This window comes from Vespula pensylvanica, chromosome 5 (genome assembly GCF_014466175.1).
Source record: "Vespula pensylvanica isolate Volc-1 chromosome 5, ASM1446617v1, whole genome shotgun sequence".
Classification (NCBI taxonomy): domain Eukaryota; kingdom Metazoa; phylum Arthropoda; class Insecta; order Hymenoptera; family Vespidae; genus Vespula; species Vespula pensylvanica.
In genome coordinates this window covers 4,731,201-4,757,803 of record NC_057689.1, presented here as the reverse complement: position 1 = coordinate 4,757,803, position 26,603 = coordinate 4,731,201, and the positions used below count along the sequence as shown (strand labels likewise).

The 26,603-nt window shown below is 37.2% G+C and overlaps 1 protein-coding gene and 1 long non-coding RNA gene across 2 annotated transcripts in view; one reads left to right on the top strand and one right to left on the bottom strand.

Annotated features, from left to right (window-relative positions):
- The window catches only part of LOC122629395, a 49,604-nt gene that overhangs the window by 9,309 nt on the left and 13,692 nt on the right, over window positions 1–26,603 (bottom strand). The window lies entirely within an intron of this gene.
- On the top strand, window positions 14,639–15,621 carry LOC122629396. The gene is made up of 3 exons (XR_006327253.1): window positions 14,639–14,888; window positions 14,961–15,150; window positions 15,427–15,621. It is a non-coding gene; the product is annotated as an uncharacterized LOC122629396 (long non-coding RNA).

Below are 26,603 nucleotides of genomic sequence, written 5' to 3'. Positions count from 1 at the left end.
CCTGTTTCCCAATGACGTTGTATCTTACGCCAAATGGACGTAGACGTTGTCTGAATACTTTTTTTTACAATAATAATCAATGATGATAACCAAGATAATAAGAGCTTCCGTAATTTCCAAAGAAACCGGAGACGACACATTTCCCGATTATAATCGAAGATCACGATTTCCTGCGTGGTCAATGCACACTGACATTTCGTTTTAAATGCATTGGAACGCATTTACGTAAGATTGCATCTTCGTTCTTGCGTTAATCGTCTAATAAAGTTCTTCAGATTTAATTGTCCCATCATTAAGGTATTGTCAATCTCTCTTTGATATTGACATAATAATTCATCGCAATACCTCGTGAGGATTATTAAGATCGCGATGGAAAACTCTCGATGTTACTTTTTCAACGCTCCGAGCTACGAGAACGAAGAACCTCGAATACTTTATAACGTAAGCTATTAATTAAAAGCGTGACTTACAACCCACGACACGATGTGAAACGCATGACGAATATTTTCATCGTCGCCTGAAAAGGCGTTAATTGCTCGGTACTTAAGTTTATGCCGGGATTGAAGAACTTGATGAATTCACTGTTATCTAAAAGTAAGATTATTATTCCACGTTAGATATAAAAGTATTCGTCGGTAGTAAAATATGCAACAAAAGTGAAACGTTGTTCTAACGCGTCGTACTTCATCCATGATTCATATATAAATTATTCATTGACAATTACAATATATATATATATATGTGTGTGTGCGCGTGTATGTATGTATGATCTTAGACAATCATCAAGTGTGTCTTATTCGCGATAGTAACATATATCCGAGGGCGATAAAAAGCAAAGAAATTTGTAAGTCGCAAATCCGTTTACTTTCCCGTATGAATTGGACGGTCGGTGTACCATAGGAGGTATCGACAATAAAAGTAGAAAAAAAGAAAGAAAAAAGAAAGAAAGAAAAAAAAACATATGACATATAACAGAGAAAAGGGGGTAAGGCTGGCGAAGGGAAAAGGTAGATCGGTAGGTTTATCGTGCCTTTCCCCTCGTTTCTAACTCGAGCTTCGTTTGAAATTGTAATGGGCAGTAGTAGAGGTACACGTACGACATAATCAAATCGCGTATCGGACCGGATTCTTATAGCTCGACCTAAGGAACGACGAGGAAGCGATTACCATCGAACCGAAGTGGAGGCCGCAGACTCCTCCCTTTCCTTTTTTCGCCCTCTGGTCGATCAACGAGAAATAACCATTGAATTACGTATCGTGCTAACGAAACCGCAAGAAAATTTGTATCTCCGCGAATCGTTTTCCGATCGTTTCTACTTTCGATTTTTTCATCTATCTCGTTCTGATCTCAGCCAAACAGACAAACAGAAATCCGCCATTATCTCGTTCTACTATTTCTATTACATTATAACTCTATATTTTATGGCGAAGGAAGTAATTGGATTCTGTAATTAATTAAGCTACTTTCGTTTATCTTCTCTTAACGATACGAATAAGAGATATAGGTATCTATTCAAGATCGTCGTTATGCTCTCGTAATCTCGACTGACATATGTACGTAAGTAAGTATATAGGTGGTATTTACTTACTACGTATAAATAGGTTCCGTAATCCAAGAAACGTTTTCTAAAACGTCAAGTTGGAGGTCTTTCTCCGGGGAATGCGCGATCTCCACGGGAATAACGTTTAATGAGAGAGTCTTCCGGCAAATCTCTCGGTAGTATCGACGGCCAGATAGACGACGATATATAACGATTGCATTTCGAGGAAGTAACGTTTACGAACTAGCGCGAACTATCTCGTTAACCGTTGAAACGATTGATTTTACGGAATCTTGCGGTCTATCCGAACAGTTCTCTTTCGACGTTTAAACGACGAGATCGCAATCGCCCAGGATGTACATAATGGTGACGATAAGTCGTATTTAACGATCGATCGATCGATCGATCGATCGATCGACCGACCGACCGATCGGTCCATCGATCTCATTGCAACGATTCAGACGTGCAGATATATGCGCAAGCAGTACTCGTTAAAATCATTTTAAAATCCTAAACTCCTATCTCTCTCGCCTCTCTCCTTTTCTTAGGTGCATACACCTAAATGATTTGTGAAATTTAGAGCGCAGTTATCTTCTCGATTTCGTCTCCGTCACGGCTTTCTGTCTTGAGATTTTTCTTTTTCCTTTTTTTTTTTTTCTTTTTATCGAAATCAAACGAGAAACGTGCGAATTGAAAAACCTATCGCTCGTTGCTCGCTCCTCGAGATTTAAGATTCGCTTTTAAATCTTATAAATTCGTTTTCTTTCGAAAGATTCTCATTTATCTTCATCGATTCATCCTTCGAAGGAGTCATCGATCTACCGTTTTAAGCAATTGCATTCGAAAAATATCTTTTCCTTCCGTTATATGTCGAAATCATTTGCGCAAGTTTGATTCTCGCGTGATTCAATAGTATTGAAAAAGGAATGATAATAAGAAAGAGAGAGAGAGAGAGAGAAAGGGAGAGAGAGAGGATTTATTTTTAATCAATCGATCGATCGATCGATCCAAACCCACTCACGGAGAAAGTCAATGATACTTCTCGATTATCTCGAAAGAACGATTTAAACGAAAATGATAAGAAGAAAAATTATTCGATTTGTTCTCTCAACTTTAATACAATGTTTCTCGAATATTCGAGAACACTCGAACAATTATCATAAGGAAATGCGCATCGATGTTCGAAAATTAGCTGTTAAGTACCCTGTATCATGGGAATAACTCGATACAGAACGTGGGAGTTGGAAGCTTGCCACACCTTCTTCTTGCTTCGTTGGAAGATTGCAACTGACTAGGGACGAGTAATCTCAAAGGCTCCGAAGTAAGAGGAACGGAGTAACGTCCCTCGAAAATATTTCATGAGAGTGAAAGCATCCGGCTCGCGATAATACGATATACGGTTGAACCACCTCCGGCCGTATAACGGAGAACTCGCAAACATGAGGTAGCTTCGATCGGTTCATAGGGATCGTGACGACTTTAAACTTTCGTTTAATTTATTGCTGTACCATCGAGGATCCCAATCAGGAACTTTCTCTCCCTCTCTCTCTTTCTTTTGCGGTCGAAGAATTGGGTTGATCGTCGAGTACACTACTTTTTTTTTTCTTTTCCTTCTACGCTGAAAAATAAGAAAAAAGAAAAAGAAAAAAAAGGAGCAAAAAGTATACGAACGTGTAATTCCGTTTGTATTTTAAACGGGCGAGAAACCTTTCGGATAATTTCCTAAGACGATAGCTACTTATCGTATCGTACAAATTATTCTATTGAACGAAATATCGAACGAAAGCTATCGGATTTTACAATTTGATATACATACCTGCTCATTTTAAACGAATAAGAGTAGATAAGTACGCGTGGAAGTTACGCGGATAGGTATGGTACTAACTATGACACGGATAAAGTCTATGACCACGACAATTTGTATAATGAGACTCGCTCCGGGAGTAATCAGAGGGCATTATCCAACGCAGTAACGTTGATCGGCACGAACGAGCATAGTTCTAATCTTCGTACAATACGTATCACAGTCTAACATTCGCAGCACTCACGTTCCATCATTTTTCTTTTTCTTGTTTTCTATCCAATACAATTATTGGCTTAGTTTACTGACAATCTCACCGAAAAAAAAAAAGAAATGAAAAAAGAGAGGAAGAGATAAACGAGAATTTAGAAATAATTAGAGAGATATATTTCGTGTTAGAAAGGGAAATTTAGATACATTTTCGTTTTACCGCCCGCTCTCAACTAACGCTCGATAAAACGTTCTACTATATTTCTTATAAACGATAATAATCAAAGAAAAATTATTCAAACGCGACGAAATTACCGGTTTTGGTACATATACAGCTTATACAATCCTCTCCTCGATTTTACTTTCTCCCAGAGAGAGTGAGATAGACTAATTAATTAAACATTGCCTTCGTTAAACTCTGATAAAAATTATAAAATTCATGGATCTTGCTTTTGGCTTACAGCAAGCAGATATACGTATATAACTATATAAATCGATTCGAGAGCGGAAGAACCTCTGGATCCAGAGTAACCAGTCAATACGATCGATATTAAAATCTATGGGAGAGGTCCTGTAAATAACGTTCGTGTATTTACAGAGATCGTTCGAGAAAACCAAAAGAAAAATGGAAATCGACCGAACAACAAATTTATTTCCGAACGACGATTCGCCTCGACGATTCTAATTCGTGGTGCTCTTTGTAGTTGGCACTCTCGCATCCGCTTTCTAAATCCGTTTCACCGACGAACTCGACTAAAATCACAATGACCACGGCCGGCAAACATCCTGTAGATAGAACAGCGGATAACTCTCTAGTCGTTTCGACTTTCGTATAAACGAAAAAAAAAAGAAAAAGAAGAGAAACAAACAAAAAGAAAAAAAAGAATCGGACACGTATGAAATAGATTTAAATCGCGAAACGTCGAATGATTTTTCCGGAACGTCGACTAAAATCTCGAAGCGTGACCGATGTATCCAGTGGACCAGGTTATTCATTGATTCAAACGAGCTACGTGTTCTGGTTTGTCTCGCTGGCTAAGATTGGCCTTGGCAATGTGGTTGGTATCCCGTGGTGGATATATAGGCTCTCTCAGCGTCGGCGGCTCGAGTTCGATGCCACTTTCACGATCGAAACTATATAATTATCCGGCGGTGCGATTCGATGCGAAACTCGTTTTCATGCGCTCGAATAACTAAAGAATAAAGAGGGAAAGGAGAAAGAGACAGAGAGAGAGAGAGAGAGAGAGAGACGATGCATTTCGCAGAACGACTTCGACGATTTTTGGCCATTCGTTCTGGCAAACTTCAAGGTCAAGCTCGGTTCTCAAGGCCCCCATACGAAATAAATTGGAAAAAGGAAGATGATGACACGGTCATTTATTTAATTTAGCGATACTAATCGTTCTAATGTCGAGGAGAATTATCTCCTCTTACGTGATCCTGTAATTTAGCTCAGATTATCAACGTTGACTGTTACATGACTCAACGTCAAATTATCACCACCGATCAAACTAAACGTCGAATTACGTCGTAAAATGAGATCAACAACAAGTAGATTATAATCGAGGAGGGAGCAAGACAGGGGAGGAAACCATGCGTTAGGATGATCTAAGATTCATACCACTCGTTACTCATCGATATATCTCTTTTTCGTGATTAGGCGAACGTCAGGAACGTGTTAATTTGACGTCGAGAAAACTCGTTATCTTCTTCTTCTTCTTCTTTTCCTTCTTTTTTTTTTTAACAGGATGTATAAACAATTTCTTAGACGATTCGCTAATTGAACGTCGCTTTTTGCTAACAAGTATAAAATACGTTATCTTCTGGCCAAGTAATTGCTTGTTATTCAAATAAATAGATTATTACGATCATTAATCGTTTCTTAGTCCACTAACATTAACGACTTCGACGACTTTTAATCGCCCACTCGATGGTTTCCCGTTCGTTTATAGTGTTTCGTTCCTTTCTTAGATGCTCGTAAATTCGATATGTTTTCTGTCTTTTTCTCTTTATCTTTTTTTCTTTCCCTTTCACACCTCCTCCCCGATCGATCTTCTTATTTAGAAAACGTCGAATCTGTCGAAACGTTCCCGTCGATCATTCGTTCTCTCTCTCTCTCTCTCTCTCTCTATATATATATATATATATATATATATATATATATATATATATCTTTCTCTTTCTTAAGGTAACATTATAAATAATATTTCGATAGCATCGTCGTCTAAAGTCACTCAAAGACATCGTTTACCAGAGATCGTCGCAATTTTCTCGAAGAACATTGCAAGAACTGTTGGTAATACGCGAAGCCAGATGAGCGAACGACTTTCTCTCTTCGTCGTGACGCGTCTAACTTCCGGGTCGCACGAGAGCGAGAAATTATGACGATGTATCGAGAGCGCCAGAATCTGCGATTTTCTCTCTCTCTCTCTCTCTCTCTCTCTCTCTCTCTCTCTCTCTCTTTCTCTCTTTTTCTAGTCATTTATCTATCTTCCTCGTTCTTCATTCTATGTAAGATTCGAACGTCTTGTCGCTTTAATCGATCGCTTCGTCGTTCGATGTTCCTTTTTTCTCTTCCCATTTCGTCTTATCGAAGAAAGTCAAAAGACGTAAGACAAGTTATACGATTCGTGAACGAAATCGATCGACGAAGATCAACCGAAGATAATCAGCACTTTCGATCGGATTGCGAAGACTTAAAGAGACCACCTGGCACGATTGATTCAATCTTACCAATGAAAGAAAACCGTTAGGTCGTTTCTCTCGCACGATTCAGATCTTCGATCGGTATCGTATCAATGACAAGTGGTAAAAAAAGAAAAGAAAAAAGAAAGAAAGAAAAAAGATTACTAGGAGAACGAGGAGAACCAAGGACAAGCTCGCAGCATCCTTGTTACAATTTTCTTCCTGTCGTATCGAACAAACACGTTGGCTGATTTGAAACACTTCGTCCAATGCGAGAACAAGGACGCCTCGATCATTAAAGTTCCCAGCTAAACCAATTAGCTTCGACACGAATACTAGAATCGCTATGCGTGTTTCTTTCTCTCTCTCTCTCTCTCTCTCTCTCTCTCTCTGTCTTTCTTTCTATCTATCTCTCTATCTATCTATCTATCTTTTTCTTTCTTTCTCTTTCTTTCATCGTGCACGATATTAATCAATGTCATACCAAACGATATACGACGAAGACTTCCAAGGAGACGACGATACGTTTCCTCAAGAAAATACCACCCTTTTTACGATACCATATATTTTCCAAAGGAACCTCAACGATCGCTATTTTTCATGATTGTCGTCCTCGATAATACCGACGACGATAATAATTTCACAATTATGTAAAAGAAACAAGTATACCGCGTATAACGTACTACTTTAATATAATTGCTAATGAGAGGGAAATGCAAATGTTGCTAAAGCGTGTCGATATTAATGATCGAAAACAACCAAGTACTTAATCTATTTCTTATTCTTGAAGAAAAGGGGAGGTAAAAGAGAGGAGAAATCTCTCTCTCTCTCTCTCTCTCTTTCTTTCTTTCAACCGTGAGATCTCCTTCTCTACCTCGTTAATCTTATAGATGCTTCTATAGATAGATTGCTTGCTCTAAGTGGTAGGTGCTCCCGAAATTCCATTCTTGGATTCCACGGATAACAAACAGTAGTCCAAGTTCCATAGTTAAGCTATTTGTCGTGCCTGACGGGGTCTTTTATTGCAGCAACCTGTAGCAAGGTTGGGTGCTCGTTGTTGGACAACAACGAGGGAGCCCTGAGCAAAGAGGTTGTAAGGAGAGTGAAGAAGAGAAGGAGAGAAGAGGAGGAGGAGGATACTGGTTTTACGAGCCTACTCGTTACATGGAAGTTCAATGGTCAGATCGGTATTAGACGACATGAGGCGGATTTAATGCGCTCCAATTCTTCTTGCAAACACAGACTAAACTTAACCAACGCGCATTCACGGTTCATTCGAAACATCCTACGCGAACGAAAGTGAACCCACCCGTAAATCGTCACGCTCATTTTCTATTAACTAATTTGCATATAAACGTTAAATGTCACAATGAAAAGAATTCGACCCAATCGTATGCGCATCGCCTCCGTCGATATAGTTGTTATTGGTTAACATGATTACATTGATGACGTCACGAAACACGTTTAATTTTTTTTTTTTTTTTTTTCAAAGCTTCGACGTTTCGTTACGACGTAAATCTTTGGATTATGAAAGGAGTCTCTCTCTCTCTCTTTCTTTCTCTTAGAAACCGAAATCGTTTCACTTCGACATCAATCACTCGCTCCCATAACCGCGAAATCGTTTCGATAGTAATAATAATAATAATAATAATAATTGTAATAATACTATGCACGTAGCAATACGCGTAGACCGCGAAACATTTTCTTTTAGTTGTTTTTTTTTCTTCTTCTTCTTTTTCTCCTCCTCTTCTTCTCCTCTTTCTTTTTCTTTTTCTTCTTCTCTTTTTAGTCATGTCCTGCATGATTTCAAGCGTAGAATATTGTGAAGTACGCCAAGCTGCGATATGTATGCAAATCGAGCATGCCCCGTCTGTGGTTTACGAAACGGTCCTCGTCATTTCTCGTTCAAAAGACAAAGCGACCGATAAAAGAGACTCGTTCGAACATATTTCATCCTTTCTTCGAGCTTACTGTTTGCTGCCAGAATACCGGTGCTCTCGACGACACGCGTAAAAAGGAAATAATTCATATCCCTTCGTGGGTCGGCTAAACGTTAAAGAAAATTATTGAAAGTACGATTGCTTGGTTTGAACATATCAGCAAAATTTACTATTAGCATAAGTCATATATATCTATTTAGATTTATGAAATAATTAACCGAGTTCTGTCACAAATACATGAAGTTTCTTTTTTCGAGTAGAGTAGACGAGATAGGTTGTACGATATATTATATTTTTCTAAATAACGTAGAACCAATTTATTCAAAAGGTATAATTAACAAGGGCCGTCTTAGAAAGTGCAAAAGTCGCACGATATTTGAACGAATCATCGTATCTAACGTACGTTAAATTAATTCAAGAATAATGAAAGTAGAAGGTAGGTCCCGCGATGTACGTATGTATATAAGTGAAAGAAGAGTACACGAATGGGTCCAAGTGAAAGCGAACGAAAAATGATCTGGTTATTGCGTGAAAGAACGCTTTCTTTCTTTCTTCCGAGCTACATACCTTCATTCTCATACGTGTATATATGTTTGTAAACTTATCGCGATCGTACGAATATAACACATTGCTTTCAATTACGTTGTAAGAATGAAGCCTTCTATCTTTCTCTCACCTCGAAATAGATAACGTAAGTGGATGATTCTAATCAATGACTTTTATTAACACGTCCCTTTCTCTTTCTCCTTTTCTTTCTTTAATAAAAAGTAATCAATTTTCATGCTATCAAACGTCCTATATTATTTTAATTGAGCGTATCCTATTAAAACTTTCCACTATCGAAATTACAATATACGAGTCCAAGAGTTGACGAACTTGGAAGAGCAGGTGCATTCGTCACGGCCAAGGTAGCCATGGTCACTCTCTACTTCTCCTTTCCATCCATACCAACGGGTTCTTCTCGTGTCTCGAACGTTTACGATGTTTATGTCTTCACGTAGAATCTTGCCAAATCACTTTCACGCGCCATGTCACGACGCTCGTGTACGTCCGGAATTTTCCGTGAACGTAAATGTTGCATTCGAAAAAAAATTCGAAGAACATCGGGAGAAAGAGGGAAAGAGAGAGACAGAGAGAGAGAGAGAGAGAGAGAGAGAGAGAGAGAGAGAGAGAGGGAGAGGGAGAGAGAGAGCGCTTCCTGATTGATATAACTTTCATGAGTTGATTTTTCCCTTAGGTTTCTTTCTTGTTGCTCTAACGACTTCCTTACTTTGCGTTTAGATGTAAAGGATGTTATATTTATAAATCCTTGAATACGATTATCGAGCCACACCGATATATCTTGCTTTCGATTGAAATATAGTTTTTAAATAAATAAACATGCTTGTTATGCCGCGTGCCTGCGTGACGAAGAATGAATGAAAAAGGAAAAGAACGAAAAAAAGAAAAAGAAAATAAAAAGGGGAGAAAAATATGATAAGTAATTCTATTTCTGTTTAATAAAACATACAGATATTATATATTATAGCAATGTAGTAACATTAGAACGGACGTATCGGATTTGTTTGAACGATAAGGAAGAAAATGGAGTTTACTTTTACGGCCGTTTCTTTTCGCTTTCGTGAGTATTTCTCACGAAAGAATACAATAAACGTTACATCGGCGAATGATGTATAAAGTCTTTCATAATTAGTGAAATCGTGCTTACGAGAAGATTTTTAAACTATAGATAATCAGACGTATTAATTACGTACCATTGAGAGACTCGAAGAAACTTTTCTTTTCTTTTTTCTTTTTTCCTTTTTTTTTTTTTGTAAATTAACAAGGAAATCCCCGAAAGAGGGATAACGCATAGGACGTTGCTAATTCCATATCATTTCCATCTCGATAATAGGTTTAACAAAATAACTCGTAATCCGAGTTAATGAAGCGGCGATAGAAAGCATAAGAGAGATTAGAAACGAGCGTAATGACGCAAAACGATTATCGGTTTCCTTCGAATAATTACTTCCCTGTGTGAAAAAAAGTAGCGAATGTAATAGCGCCATTAATCAAACTTATATATCAAGTTTTTTCTTTGTTATCGATCCTGTAATCGATCGATCGATCGGTCGGTCAATCCATCGATCGATCGATCGACCGACGGATCGAAAGAAACGAACAACACGCAGTGTAAACTAAAGTATGGATGAGTAATTCTCGACTAAGCGAAGGAATAAAAGATATTTATTCCGGTCTGACCAGAAAGAGAGACGCGGAGAAAGTGGCTTGGCCTCCGTGTTGGGTTCTCGACTCATCCAACTCGTCCGTGACTATTTATCGCACCTCCGATCGTTTCTACTTCTCTACACATGCGTAAGTACGTGTACCTATCCACAGAGATCTCTTCCCGATTCTGACTTTTCCTCTTCCTCTTCGAAGATTATGAATCCGTGAATCAGAGAATATATATCTACCGAATAGATTTGCTACGGCCATTCATCGTCCACTCGAAAACAACTTTCCTCTAATATTCTTCCATTCCTCGACAACGATTTACCTTCCATCTTTCCTGTTTTTTTTTTTTTTTTATTTTATTTTTCCTTCCACTCCATCGTATCTGCAAATCGTCTTACGATTAGTAAGCACTACTCGCTCTCTCGATATTATTTAACGTTTCGCTATAAATTATTTCTTGACGATTCCGTTTGCTTCGCTAACAAATGAAAAAAAAAAAAGAAAAAAGAAATGAAAGCAAATAATAACTCTTTTTAGATACAATATGATAGAATGGTGCAAGTTCGGACGTATCAGAGAACATATCAATTTGCAACGATCATGTTACTCGCCTGTTACGCGTTCCGAATACGGATTACGCGTTTTTGAAACTCTTTTGTTCATTGGCATAATTTTAGAAATCGTTTTTAACGTCGGGAATATCGCCGACGTCGTTCGTTAAATTATTCTTAAAGGTAATACGGTCTTAAATCCGTTGCAACATTCTCAACAACACGGTCGATGACTAATCGTCGTCGTAGCTCTTAGAAAAATTTTAAACGCTTCCTTCTTCGAAATTCTAACTTCTAAAATTTCGTACGTAACAAACGAAATAATTATATTCCAGGACGATGACTACGAATTTATTATTATCCCTATATATAGTAGTCAAAGAAAAAAGATAACAAAAAAATATATAGAACGAACCTGTAACGCAACGAAATAACGTATTAGGACGTTATAGTTTAGCCGATTGATTCACTCCAATTCGTTTATAGAGCTTTCTCTCTAAATGATAATAGAATCTCTTTGCTCCTCCCTCTCCTACCCTTTCCACTTAATTCGCGGAACAAATTGGAATCCGTTACAGTCGATGTCAGAATCCAATATACACGGTGGCACGTTCTTTCGAAAGCGATAACGCTCGTCCTGTCTCGAAATAGTTGTTACCACGATTTGCGGTTGAGCTTCCTGATAATGAATTTCTTTCTTTTATCGATCATTTTTATCGATTTTCCTAAAGTTTTCTCAAATCGATCGCTTTTCCTTCGAACATCTTCTTTATATAGGATATTCTTTTATACAATACAAAAGACAAGTTCATTCATTAATATTCTATTCTTTTTTCTAAATTCCTTCTTTTTCTATACTATATACTCTTCTTCTTATTTTTAACAAAAATATATTCAAAGAGCAAGATTCCAGAAAAGCACGACGATTTCCTTGTTTTCCAACTACCGTGTTCGACCGTGCCAAGAGAGTGATACCTCATCTGGTGATCGTTACAAATCACGCGTCCTTACTTAGGTAACACAGTCGGAGAATGTTTCATTCGCCATTTTCGTCGGATACGAGATTACGATCGTGAAGGTACGCGGATATTGACGTTAATCGCACGAAAAGGACGTTCGAGCGCAAGGCTGATGCATTTTCCGGAAAATGACTCAAGAACCGCGGAATATATATTTATGTTTCTTTTTCTACTTGATCTCAATGGATTGCGTGACGTGGAAACAGAATACTTCGAGGGATCGGAAGTTTCATAAATCGATACGGAACGATTAGAATGAATAAAAAATTATCCTTGTTCGTTAAACGCTCGATAAACTATTATAATTATTCTTTGTCGAGAGTTTACGTCAATGTTGAACATCGCATATTCTTATCTTTACTCGACCTTTTTCTTCCTTTTTTTTTCTTTTCTTTAAATTCCTCGTACATATCCTTACGAGATCTACGACTTTAAATATGTCTCCATGGCGCGTGTCTTTGAGGAAACAAAGAAAGAAGAGTTACACGCGCGACGATCTCGAAACGACAAAGAAAAATTATTTGAAAGATCGATAACGTCACTCGAATCGTACCGACTCGATCGATCTCGATCGATCGAAAAGGCGATCGGTGTTCGAACAAAATAGCAGTTACAAATAGCGCGTCCTTATTTAAGCGTTGACCGAACGGCGTTGGAGAACGTTTCTCGCCTGGTCGGTTCCTAAAGTTGACCGTCTGTGATCCTGAATCCAGAAGCCGAGCAAGGAGACACGTCACGTGTTTAAAAGAGAGAAAGACAGAAACGTGACGAGGAACGTGTTGCTTCATCGAATCAGGTCGGATTGCTTAAAAGGTGGAAGATATGAGGAACTGGCTTATCCGAGGTGGTACAAACTGGACGATGTCCGCCATTTTGTCGTAGCCTCTGATTTTACCTTTTCCACCTTTTTCTTCTTCTTCTTTCTCTCTAAGATCGTAAGGTTAAAACAAAAAAAAAAAAAATAAGAAAAGAAAAGTAAAAGGAAAAGACAAAGAAAGAAAGCGAACGATGTTATAACACTTGTTCTGCGAATTTCCAACTTCGTGGAACTCGCAAAATGTAATCATGAAATCGAAGGGATCGAGTTTAGATGGCACCCACTATTGGTTAGCACGTGGTAAACTTGTTAACCACTGGCATTTCGTGAGCACACTTTCGAGAAAGAAATCGTTGGTACTCGTAATTATGAAGGTGGTACTCGTTGCATTTCGAAAGTTCTCTCGCAGATAAGGCGTTAAGCCAGTTGAAAAAAGAAATAAGGCGATCCGTGGTATAGCAACAAAATCGTTGCTACGCCAATTTATTTTCGTAAGTGGTCTCTTAAGGAGACTTCCGGAATCTCCTTTACTTTTTCATTAAGCCGAAGTTATTAGACGTTCTAAATTAACCTTTTCAAACTCGTTCTTCATTCTTCTATATACTTAAGAACCCCAAGAGAATCTTTTGCAAGCGTATCTCCTACTATAAGACGACTTCTTCGATGGACCATCGTACGAATAACTCGTAGCTACATATTCTATTGTAAATATCGCGAAACGTTCTATTTGTCTCTTCTTGTTTTTGTTTTTTTTTTTTTCATCTTCCGTCGTTCCTCTCGCAGTTCTACGCATATTTATTTATGTATCCGTGTAATCCGATACACTATTTCTATGTTTACTTACGAACGTTTCCTTTTAAAGGACGAATTGAAATTATTTCCATAGATCTGAGATAATATCTCTCGTACTCCGTGTTTCGTTAATATATCCATACGTTAATATATCTAAGAACGAAATATCGATCTTTGCGGAAGTTTCAATTTGACTTATTTACGTTCTCGCGTATTAAATAAGTCTATAAATCGATGGGCGTATGTTGCCACATAAATAATTGACTTCTCAATGTAACGTCGATCCATTGAAGGAAGAAAAGAAAGAAAAAAGAGAAAGAAAATAAGAAAAAAAGAATTAAATACTTCCTTCTATCGATGAAATATATACGATATACGATCGTTTGACGAAATAATTTACATATCGAATTTTCGAACTTCTAAACAGTTCCAGCGATCATGACGCGTTTAATGACTCATCTAAATACTTAAATAAACATAAAGTACACCTTCTTGACACACGATATAATTATCTATACGTTATGTAAATTTATGAAATTGATAAATGATAATGAGAGAACATAAGTAAATGAATAAATTAAGAGATATCACGCAACACTCCGTCTTATTATATATAGCGATTAATTCACTCGTACTTCCGTTCGAGTTTTGCCTCTAGAACGAAAATCCATCGTGTTTGAACTCCCGCATGTAGATAGTAAAAGCGTACGCGTGCGTGAACGAGAACAGGTTGCACGTTTCGATCGAACGACTAAAAGCAACACGTGGAAAACAGCATAGCTTACGTTCATCGACGTAATCGGCCTAAATTAATCGAAAGGAAATTCCGGAGCACATCGCGTGCGACTCGCATCGTTGCCACTGATAATCTAACGAAACTTGTGCAACGATTTACTTTGCTGCGAGTATCAAAAAGGATGTGTTTCGTGTTGCAATAATTATCGGATATACATAGTTGATCTCGAAGCTGAGAAATGCATCCTGTAAAAATAATGACGATGATCTACATAATAACAAACTACTGAATAACAACAATAATAATAACAATAATAACAATAATAAAAATAGTAACAAAAAAAATAATTTCATTAAAATGTATAGACGGGAAGGAGCAAGAAATTTACATCACGATTCGAAGGATCTCTTAACCTAGATCTATCCGATCATATTCCTTGTTAAGGGTAAGTCTCAAGAGCGAAAGGATCGTTGCGCCACGATCAACATCAGCTTCCTGCGGTGGAAGTTCCAGCGCGCGTTAACTGCCAACGGGATCGCGGTAATCGTATCTTACTCGATATGGAGAACGCGCTCGTCGGTATGCAATTTAGGAAGGATATGTACGAGGTATCTATATATCGGCTTACTTTCAAAAGAGAATTGCCTTCAGTTTTAGTAGACTTTAAACACAGCGACAACCAAGCTAGAACGTGATCGACGAAGCTTCCTACGTTGCTAAGAACTACCAAGGTAGCTCTTTGATGTGCATTATGGAAGTTACGGAGACTTTACCAGATGTTACAGATCCGATAAAGCGGAAAACGTTTTAGTATCGCGAGTTGTAAGGTGACCAATTAGAGGTGAGCAAATTGCCACTTTAAATCGAAACCACGACCTTTCGTGATTTCAAAGGAATTAAAAGATAACTCTCGCCCCTATTCGTTACCGCCTTCTTAGAAACTGCAAGATCTTCTATCTCCTTCTCAGACAGCTTTAATTCTTACCTGAAGAACAAAAAAATAAAGAGAGAAATAGTTATTAGAGTTCGATAGAATAATTATAGGAATAACGCGGGTCGTAGAGTCAGCGAGCCTTATACCTCTTCGTAGGTCTAACGTTGTCTGTTATGTTTCCAGACGATCGCTCTGTTATTATTGAACGGACCAAAACACGACACGCCCATTTTGCTCCAACTTGCCGCACAAGTAAACAAAAGTCTTTCCAAATCGTTCGGACTAACCTGTGACTTTGCAATGACTTTGTAAACCTGTGTTATACATACTATATGTATACTTGAAAGTCTTAGGAATATAGACAAAAATATTCACGTTTATATTTTTCTTTTCTTCTCTTTTCTTTCTGTGTTTCTTTTTTTTTTTTTCTTTATAGAAGAAACTGACCTCCATAGATATATCGAATATTCCAAGAAGAACAGAGTAACAACAAGTACTACGTATGGATGGCAACGAGCGGCACGAATTGCATATACGAGAGCGTTGCAATAGGAAAAGGCGCTCTTCTGCGCCGACACGAAAGGCGCTTATCGGAACGGAGCACACGGAGACGACGACGACGACGGCAGGCGTCGTGTCGCAAGAGCAACCATGCCTTGCACTTTGCTCGCGCGCTTTCGTTTTGAAAATAATACTTTGCCGTATACGATCGACGATCAACGATCGACGATCGACGTTTTTTTTTCTCGATCGCGTACGAGGATTGCTATTCACGGAGACTAATAATCAGGTAACGATCGAAGGTACATTGGAGAGGACGAACGTCTGTAATATCTATAAAATTAAAAAAAAAGAAAAAGAAAGAATAGGTAAAAATGGGAAAGACGAAAGAAGAAAAAAAGGACTATGTAGATGGCAGAAAACAGAGTTAAGTTCGATTTGAATTACGATCGGTTGTTACTTCCAACATGTAAATTCTTTTAAAAGTAAGGTATTGCTTAAATTAGATAAATGTACGGTAGAACGACACGGCAAGCTTCTTTTAATGAGTCTTCAAAGGTTAGACGGAGCACACGACGAACTTCTTCCCTTGGGCAACAATAACACGAATCGTGCGGTTTCGAAACGTTCTGTGTAATCACGGAAAAGCCCTCGGAGCATTATTTCTTCTATTAAACAATTAACACCGAGATCGAGAATGTCTTTAGTTCACGGAGCAACGTAGTTGCTTATTTTAAGTCGTCTCTTGTCGAATATAAATTTCGTTTCGGAAACTTCAACGCAAGAACTGACGTCTCATCAAATGATTATGACAAGAATGAAAATACGAAAAGTCCAAGTAAGTATGTATCTCCACGTATAAATCAATTGTACGAACTTCAAATCGCTATAAAGTCTAATCACTAAATAATTTGATATTACCTGCTATATCATAAAGCGAAGATACGCGGTTGACGTACTTACTTACTTAGGTAAGTACTTACGTAGATATATATGTATATACATATGTACGTACAAGCTATTAAAACCGTATTCACCGATCGAAATGACTCACGAAAGCTCGATCGCGTTCTCTTCGATCCCTCGAGGCAGCCTTTGTCTCGCACCTGTTGCTCCTCGCGATACTGTTACGGCAGGTCATGGTTGCCGTTGAGGAGGTATAATAATTCAGTCTGCGTACACCTAACGGATGGACGAAGATCCAACAACGCAATCCTTGCCCGTAGCGACGTGCGTACGAGTTTTACCACGATGGTTACAAGCGGAATCGTTATTAGTAGAAAGCGTTCGAGAATAACAGGATTATAGTTTATGGGATCGCATATTAATCGCAGGAAACGGTTTAATCCTATTTGATACTATTTAGTACGGGTATCATTAGATTTTAATTATACGGTCAAACGGTCTTTTAATATACGTTATTAATGATATAAGAAATATTATAAAGTTACGTGATCTTTTAATGCAGATAGTTTTTATCGAACGATTTTGTAAAACGTGGGGCGATGAGTGTGTTTTTCTTCAATAAAGATTAAAAAATAATGGAAAATAAATAAATAAATAAATAAATAAAAACATGAATGAATGTCGGCGTCAGTGACGGTCATCATCGGTAATAACTCTAAATCACAAGGCGAACACATTTTCTCAGAACAGGAAGTTCTCAGAACCGGTGAAGATTAATTAATATCAATGAATCGATAAATCCGATTACTCCCATGAATAAGCGATGGAGTCTGTCTTGTGAAACTCAACTAACGAGACAACGTCAACGCAGAACTAACAATCAAACTTTTTCAATTAATTTACAGATCCGATACATGCATTTATGTATTTCCTACGTAATACCTACGAATATATATAAGTATTATCAGCATCCTTTAAGAAAGTCGATTTAAACAATCTTAACAATAGTTCTGAATAATTTTTATTTAATCGTACGATGTTCAACACTGTATCTGAGTCGTAATAAAATTAAATAAAAATTAAGAAGAAAAAATATTAAATCACGATAATTAAATCATTGGGACGTCGGATCGATATGTTTCCTTCTACGATATCATTTCAATTATAATCTAAACGAACTTCATAAATTTCGTACAATAAGATTTTTTGTAATTAATCTTATCGCAAAAGAAAAAATGAATTTTAATACGTGCATACACTGATAGATCGTCATCGAATTTGTCATTTTTTGTCGTCTAATCAACGACGATTCATCGAGAGATCAATTACGCGATTCGTGCAATAACCCGAAAGAGCTTTCTCGCTCGTCAAAGAAACACTTTCTAATGACGAAAGAGTGCATCATCGTTAACGATGTACCAGTCCCATCGATTTGTCCCGATACGATCGACGTACGTATTACCTATATGTAATAACGTTTCGAATCTCGCGTGAAAACTCGCCGACAGTAGTGTTCTTCGATCGTAAAATCTTACGGATATGTAACGTTGTTTTACGAAGAGAGATCCTTTTACAATGATAACAGTAATAAGTAATACTTTGTCTTATATAATATAATGGTTTTCAAAAAAAATGGAAATAGAGAAACGGATTGGTAATGACAGATTGGAAAGTGCGAAGGTAAGATTTTCTTAGATGGTACCTCGTAATCCGATCTTATTAAGGATAATTAAAGTAATTTCAATGCGCGAGAATGTATTTATGTCTAACACCCTTTACTCCTTAAGATTTAATTCGATTTACGAACTTGCAATGAACAAAATACGATACGGCTAAAAGACCACCCAAGTTGTTCGATTGTAAAACTTTAATTCGTATTATTAAAAGTTTCTAACGATCGGGGCACGATCTTTCTCTGTAAAATGGGAATCGTGACGAACGGACAAAACGCGAGATGATCGAAAGGAATTTTCTCAATCGACGTACGTTAATGTATATATATAATTTTTTTTATACAAGCTATCCGAACGACGCTAAATTATAATAACAAGTACCGATCGAATCGGCTCTAATTGCCGGCGGATAATTAACTAACAATTAAAATACCGCTCGAAACAGCGCGATTCTTTGTTATTGCAAAGCTAAATAAGTTTTATCGCACTTAAATAAATATTTTCTATCGTTTGGCAATGCTTTTACGGTTTCTACATGTTAGTCGGCCTTTGCATTCACGTATATTATACACGTATATATCGTTATACCGTTCAACTTGTCTAAGTCTAATTACTAATTGGTTTCAAGTGTATACATTAATCTTTGTTTTATTTAACCTCAGTGTCGATTCATTTGTCATCCTATCCACAGTTCTCGTGCCGACACATCGTTGTACCTTAACGTTGTCTAAATCTAAAGTCTATTTCGAGATACGCTTCGTTGGCTTTTTCTTTATCTTTATCTTTTCTTTTCTCTCCCTCTCTCTCAATCTTTTATTGTTAACAACGTCTAAAAGAGAAAGAGAAAGTAATGATTGTAAAATTACAAACGAATGATCTTCCCCCTCGAGTTCCACCTAGATACTCTTTCCTGGACCACTAATCGCCGTCTTCAGACGCTCGCCTCATGGTTGTGAAATTTCATGAACAAGTAAGTAAGTTAGTAAGTAAGTAAGTAAGTAAGTCTCTCTTCTCTTCTATCAGCAACGAAACGAGAGAGAGAGAGAGACCAGCTTCTTCCAAGTCGTACGTACATACACGAAACTTGAAATATCCATGACACGGTTTTACCGATCGTTTCCTCATATGACGACACTCGTTTGCTCTGGTTTCCAAACTATCCGTCGTCTACTTATAAATATACGACCAACGAAAGGGACGGATAGAAGACTCGTTTCGTCGTATATATTAACTTTCCAAAAGCGACGTAAAAGATTCTAAAAATAAAATATAAATATGTAACAAAAAAAATATAAATTGCTCTCTCAGCCTTCCATCTCCCTCTTTCTTTCTTCTTCTCTCACGAGCATAAGAAATCAAAATAGCCGAGTCCATTCAAAAATCATCATTTTTGTTATAAATATTTAAACGACGAATCAATTTCATACGTACTATTCTTTCTTTTTCTTTTTTTTTTTTTTTAATACTCTCACAAATTTTATGTATAATATTTAAAACGAGCTTGTAATCATTCGTCGGATAAGCCGTCATTATGTCTTTCTTCGTTGATAAGTAGTAGGAGAAAGTGAAATCCCGAAGCAAAGAGGAGGATCATGAGAGACTTTCAAGAATTTCTTTTTTTTATTTTTTTTTTATTTTGCACACTCCTTCGATTAGAAATAAAATAAACAGGATAATAATGCGCTCTACTTCTAATCCCGTAATCGTTGAACCAAGTTGGGATAATCGCTCCGGTCTCGCATGGATTCATCTTATTTTTGTATCATGTGGTTGAATTGTGCGTAACGTGATAGTTCAAAAAGAGAAAGAAAGAGAGAGAGAGAGAAAGAGAGAGAGAGAGAGAGAGAAAGTCTTTTCATTCTTCCTGAAAGCTTAATAACTCTAAATCACGAAGTAGGGAAGTTACAAAGCAAGTTAATGGATCGCAAATGAAATTTTCGTTTCAACGTAAGAAACGAAATAATTTTATAATAGTTAAATATAATCTCTTGGATTTAACGGTCTTAACGACACGCAGGGAGCACCTCTTGGATAGATGCGCGTCTTGTCCCTGTAATTTCTTTCCTATATCTCCATATATAGACGTACACGTATACGTACATAGTTACAAAGATACAGTATGCAAGTCGAAAAAGAGAAAGTATGTAATCCTCGAAGAGAGCACGTATTCTCGATTTTTTCTTTTTTTCAAGAAAAAGATGATGAGAATCATGAAATTGTCGTTCCTATGTCACCTCTAAATTAATTTCTCAGAATACTGTATGTAAGTATGCAGAAAATTTTATCCGTAAAAATGATTATCTTTCATTTCTTCCTCTTCCTATAAATTGGAAAAAGAAAGGAGAAAAAAAAGAAGAAAAAGATAAATTATTGAAAAAATAAATTTTCTTCTTTCCATTATAATATTGTACAGGGAAAAAAAAAGAAAAGGAAAGAAAGAAAAATGAAAGAAAGTCATTATTCGTTTTCTCTTGTTATTCATACGAGCTACCTGATATGAAACTTATTCCGAGATACACTATACGCTACACATAACTCTCTAGATGGTAATTACACCGGTGTCAGTCAGCCTATCGACAAGGAGCTGCGAGATCGCGATTAAGAGATCAAACGAAACACGGTAGCTCTACTCGTTCCAGCTGAAAAGAGAAGAAAAATGGGATCTTGAGAGAAAAAGAAGGAGAAAGACGAGGAGGAAGAAGAGAGAGAAGCATCGAAGGAGGTCGATACACGTTCGATCTCGATCGTTCGAAAAATGAACTTTCTCCGAAAACAACGATCGACTCCACTCCCATAGCGAAACTCGATGACAGCTTGTTCGTGATTAGCCAATCACCGAGGCGACACGAAACTAAGAGGTTTAGCAACTGCGATTCATGACACGATTCGTCTGCACGATCGGACGAAACGCGAGAATTTAGACGAGGACAACGATGATGCAGGACGACGACGATGATCATCTTGGATTCGCTTAGAACGTGTGTACGTGTATACGTGTATATTAAACAGAGAAAGGAAAAGCGAAGATAACCGTACCTAATAGCGTGTTTCGTTGTTACGAACCGTAATTAATTCTCAGTTGATCATTGTTCAAGCAGCTATGATCTCGCTCGAGAAGCTTTAGAAATGCTTCGGCAAACTGATCGATTTGCAATGGTGATAGATCGACGATAGATCTAGAAGCGTTTCTCGCACGAATAACTCTTGTATGTAACGAATTCAGAATAGCAGTTCCAGAATATCACTTTCCTTCGTTCCTTCGAAACATTATCGTCGATGAATTACCCACATCGTGAGACGAGGCGTGGGTAGTGTTACGAATGCTCGCTGAAATATGACTGACAGAAAGTGTTGCTTCGAAAGGAGCTCGCCGACTAAGCGAAGCGGAAAGAGGACGATTAAAGACGTCATCTTTATTCGCAACACGTCCGATCGTTCGTTCGCTTTGGATTTATCTAATTTGTTACTTATACCGACGACACATTGTCTCTATTTCACGGTAGACGGTGATGGACGTTGTCTGTTTGTTTACTGACAGTTCTTAATTCGATCGAATCGAGAGAAAAAAGCGACGTTTTCACGGAAGAAACACGGCAAACAAAAGGAACGGATAATGTCCTACGTCGTTACTTTTCGTTAAACGAAAAAAGAAGGCACGTTAGAAAGCGTTACACGGCTATTGTTCCGCGATCGTTCGGAAATCGTACCATGGTTCGATTTAATTAAGAACCTTAACAAAAAAAAAGAAGAAAGAAAAAACGAAGAAAAGAACAGAACAGGAAAAAAATTCAAACCGCGATCGGTGTCTCAATCGCGAATCGTGAACAACGAAGCATGAAAAAGATATTGTAATCGTTACTTTGGAAACATTTTCGTGTGACGGTCCACCATTGATTTCTCGGGGCGGTCATAATTTTATACAACATTTTTTTTAAGTCGTAAGAATCTTATGCTCCTACAAGAAAAAGAAGAAATAAAAAAATGATAATAAAAATCTTTTTTACTGTTTTTTCTTTTTTTTTTCTCTATTTTAATTGAGAAAGGCAAGAAGACTAAAAAAAAAAAGAAAGAAAGAAGAAAAGAGATATATATGATGCAAAAAAATGGTCGGGAGAGATTAAGAGGAAAAATGAAAAGTAAAAAGTAAAAAAAAAACAAAACGACGAAATACGTCAGATTTATTTTTAATAATAAAATGACTCGCTGAGCCGCGACATTTCTATCTTGAAGAAAGTAAAAGCGCCGTTGTTGAGAGAGATTAAGAGAGCAGATAGCGTGGCATCGTAAAAAGATTTTTATGTCAGTCTTTACGCTCTGGCTTTCCAACGGGAGCGCGTGAAAAATAATTTTCTTGGGTGTACGAGAGAGCAAAAGACCCCGGACACCTTCGATCGATTTAAAACGATACGTAAGAAAAATTTTATTGCTTACGACCGAAATGTTCGCCATGTTCTACCTACAACGAAGGTTTCACGCGACGACGCTCGTAACTAAGTACTAGCCGTACCTATACTTATAATTACCATCGCCATTGTTGTCCATCGACGATAATTTCGTAGTACGGCGTTACCGCAACGTTACGACAGTCTAACGCGCGGATAGACCGAAAGCAGGGCTTGCACTAGGTATTACAGTCTATCATTAGATACCGAGTTAGTTCTTTAGTAAAGTACGATGTAATCGGCCTTCTTATACCACACGTTGCCTTATAATTGGACAGAAGGAATATTTAAAGCCTAATTGCGCATTGGGGATTTCGATTTCGAATATCTCATGTTAGAGAGATAGACGGATAGATAGATAGGTGATATAAACAAAATATTCCTTTGGGTTCTCGCGATCTCGATCGTTCTCCACCTTATCAACCCTTCCTCTTTCTCTTTCTTTCTTTTTCTGCCTTGATTAAAATCGATTGTCATTAATAAATCTCACGAGTTTGCGTTAATTAAAACTGTGAATGGGAATTTTTTCACTCGTCTTTCCGTTTCCTAAAGTTTTGCAAGTGCTTGTGTTCTGCACAACGCACGTATTCGAGCGAATAATGAAATTATAGTTATGTAGATAGATTCTCGGTTGAACAGAATTTTATATCAAAGTGAAACTTTGTCGGGATTCTTCTCTCTGTCTAACTGTATGACTGTCTATCTGTCTTTCTTTCTATGTATGTATATATATATATATATATATATATATATATATATATATATACATATATATATATACGGTAATTGATGTAATTATCGTTGAGGCATTGGCACATATCTACGTACTTACTAGCAGATCCTAAGAAATATCAACAACAAAGTTCTCCTTGCATGTACATAGAAACGCTAGGTCTTTTCGACTTTAAATTCGTATTAATTAATGTCCAGCAATGTCTCATACATTGTGTCGCGTCCATCATGACGATTTATGAGTCACCTACTTTTCACTACTATTTATAATACCATCATTCCATTCGAAAGGTATATATCTACTTTCCAAGGGGGAATGAACTCACTAGATAAGTACTTACTTACGTATTTACGTCTCCTGAATTCCCAATTTTTCTTTAATCGTCTAGGATATTTCACGAAGGATAATGACCCTTTGAATTACGACTGAGATTTCACTAAATGAGATTTTCCTCTTTCTTTCGGTTCTCCGGAGCAATCTCGAAATCTTAAAAAATACATTCAATTTCCTCTACCAATCTTTCCCCCGATTGACTTTATATTCTAATCACTTTTAATGACCACTTTCGAGAACTCAGAAATGCAAACGAAGAACGAGGAGATCGATTTTATCGTCGTCATCTTACCATCTGCTTTCCGTGATCGCAACGATGAGATTGGAAATTTTCTAGAGGATAAGAAGAAGAAGAAGAAGAAGAAGAAGAAGAAAAAGAAGAAGAAAAAGAAGAAGAAGAAGATGAAGAAGAGAGAGAACGACTGAAATATCTGGTAGATATTTCTCGGTTTCCATCTGTCTTTCGTGCTTTTTCTCATACGGATCACCCACGAGAAGTCGTACACGTTGAAACATATCTTTTTTTCTAAAACTGTCTTTTCTATAACTAATCTTCGAAATGGAGAGAAAAATGTCGGATTTCTTTCAAGACAATAACAACTAGTAAGACGTTAGTTTCTCGCTTGATACTAATATGGCAGTTATAACAGCAACGAGTGAATTTTACATCCGGGTCGGTATACCGGGCGTGTTTCTTGCGGACGTGGTAAACGCACAGTTCTAAGAGGCAAACGCAAACTAACGGGAAATAAACTAATAACTGCCAGCAAAACTTCTATCTCTCTGTTTCATTCTCTTTCTCTCTATCTCTCTCTATTTCTGTTATTCTAACCGGACGTAAGAGATTCTTCCTATTAACCATCGTAAATTATTTCCTAGGAATAAAAATAATCGGAATATTAGCGATGGAAAGTCTACGGATCACTGTTACGCGATACGAACGGATTTCTCGCTATGAAAGAACTAAGTAGATAGGTAAGTACGTACGTACATATGTATATACATAAACACATGGATATACACATACGTGTACATGTGGCAAGATTTCACCGAAGAGTCAGATCGTACCGTGCAGATATAAACAAATTTTTTCTCCTCTTTATTTTCATTTCTTTCTTCTCCTTGAGTAAGGTCAAATGCTTTTGCGCGATCCACTCGAGAAAGCTACTAATGAATCTGACACGATACTACGAATGTGTAATTTATATTATATTTATATTGACATTTTTTCGTACGAAAGTCGAAAAGAAAGAAAGGTCAAAAAGAAAGAAGAGATAAAGGAAGAGAGAGAGAGAGAGAGAGAGAGAGAGAAAGAGAGAAATAAAAGGGAAGACGATTGGCTCTGAGAATTTTACGAGCGAATTATAACGTCGCGTTCTGCTTCTGCGCGATCTCGCATGCTTGCTCGACGGTACACAACCTACCCGGAAATCGAACAGTTCATATCTCTTTCTTGTATCTACGGTGAAACCACATAAATACATATACGTTGCTGCCGTCAGTGTGCCTATTCTTCTTTAACGGTAATTCATGGGAGGTACCAAGAGAGAAAACACGTGGATTCTTTTGGAACTTCTACAAGAAACTTATGGGACTCGACCAAGAACGTTGAAATTTCATTGGAATTTCGTAAGTATTTTATTGTACGACAGACGAACAAATGAAACAATAATGAAATAACATAGGTACGATATACTTTATGAACTACCAATCGTCTTATGGCTCTATAAAAATGAAGGAGTCTTTTAGTCGTCGAGAAATTTGACGAATGAATAACATTTTTATTACGTACCATGGCGAGACACCGCGAAACGATTTATGTGTTCGTCCAATAAAGAAAAATACAGACTACGTCGCAGCACTTAAACGAAAATAAAGGAATGGCTGTTAAGATTTATCACCGAATTGCGCTAACAGGAATGAATCGCTCGATGAGATCTTTCTAGGTAGCAATTAAAAGCAAGTTTATCCGAGCGTGCTATTTTGATCGGTGTGAAAAATGTCCTTTTATATACAGATAATCCGTGTATCTCGATTTCTAAAAATTTTTTTTTAAGCTTAAGCTTAAATGTAACTATTGGTTTTATTGAAACTATAAATCGATAGCGTATATATATATATATATATATATATATATATATATATATATATATATATTATACATATTTATTTATTTATTTTAAATATGTTAAAGCAAAAAAGTTCCTCATTTTTCTTAACTGTCCAATCCTTATTCGATTATGGTTTCTAATAATATCTTGCAATTTTACGTTTAACTGTACGTATCTAGACGTCCAATGCGAAGATCATTAATCTAACGAGTCTTATGCAAACAGTAGAAGCAGTCCAACCACGATATCCCTTCTCGGATTGAACGTACACGTACATATGTATGTGCACTCGCATTCTCGAACTATGACACGTTGAGCGACGTATGCTCTGTTCTGGTACGTAAATCCGCTTGGATGTAAACGCCACGGCCTCTTGTCTCGATTCGAAGGGTCTCATTAAGCCCTCGTCTCTGTACGGGTACGTGATCGCTCTAAGGGAATTACTCGTTAATTGATTTTACGATTGTGGAAGGGGATCGTTCGAAATTAAAGATAAATCCTTACTCATAGAGTAAATTATGTTGCGTTTTTTTTTTAGGATATATTAATGCGTAAACTTTCAAGGCCTCGTGAGATCAAAGTGAAAGAACGAAGAAAAAGAAAGAAGGAAAAAAGAAAAAGAAAGGAAAAGAGAAAAAAGACAAAGTTAATATCGTGGTAT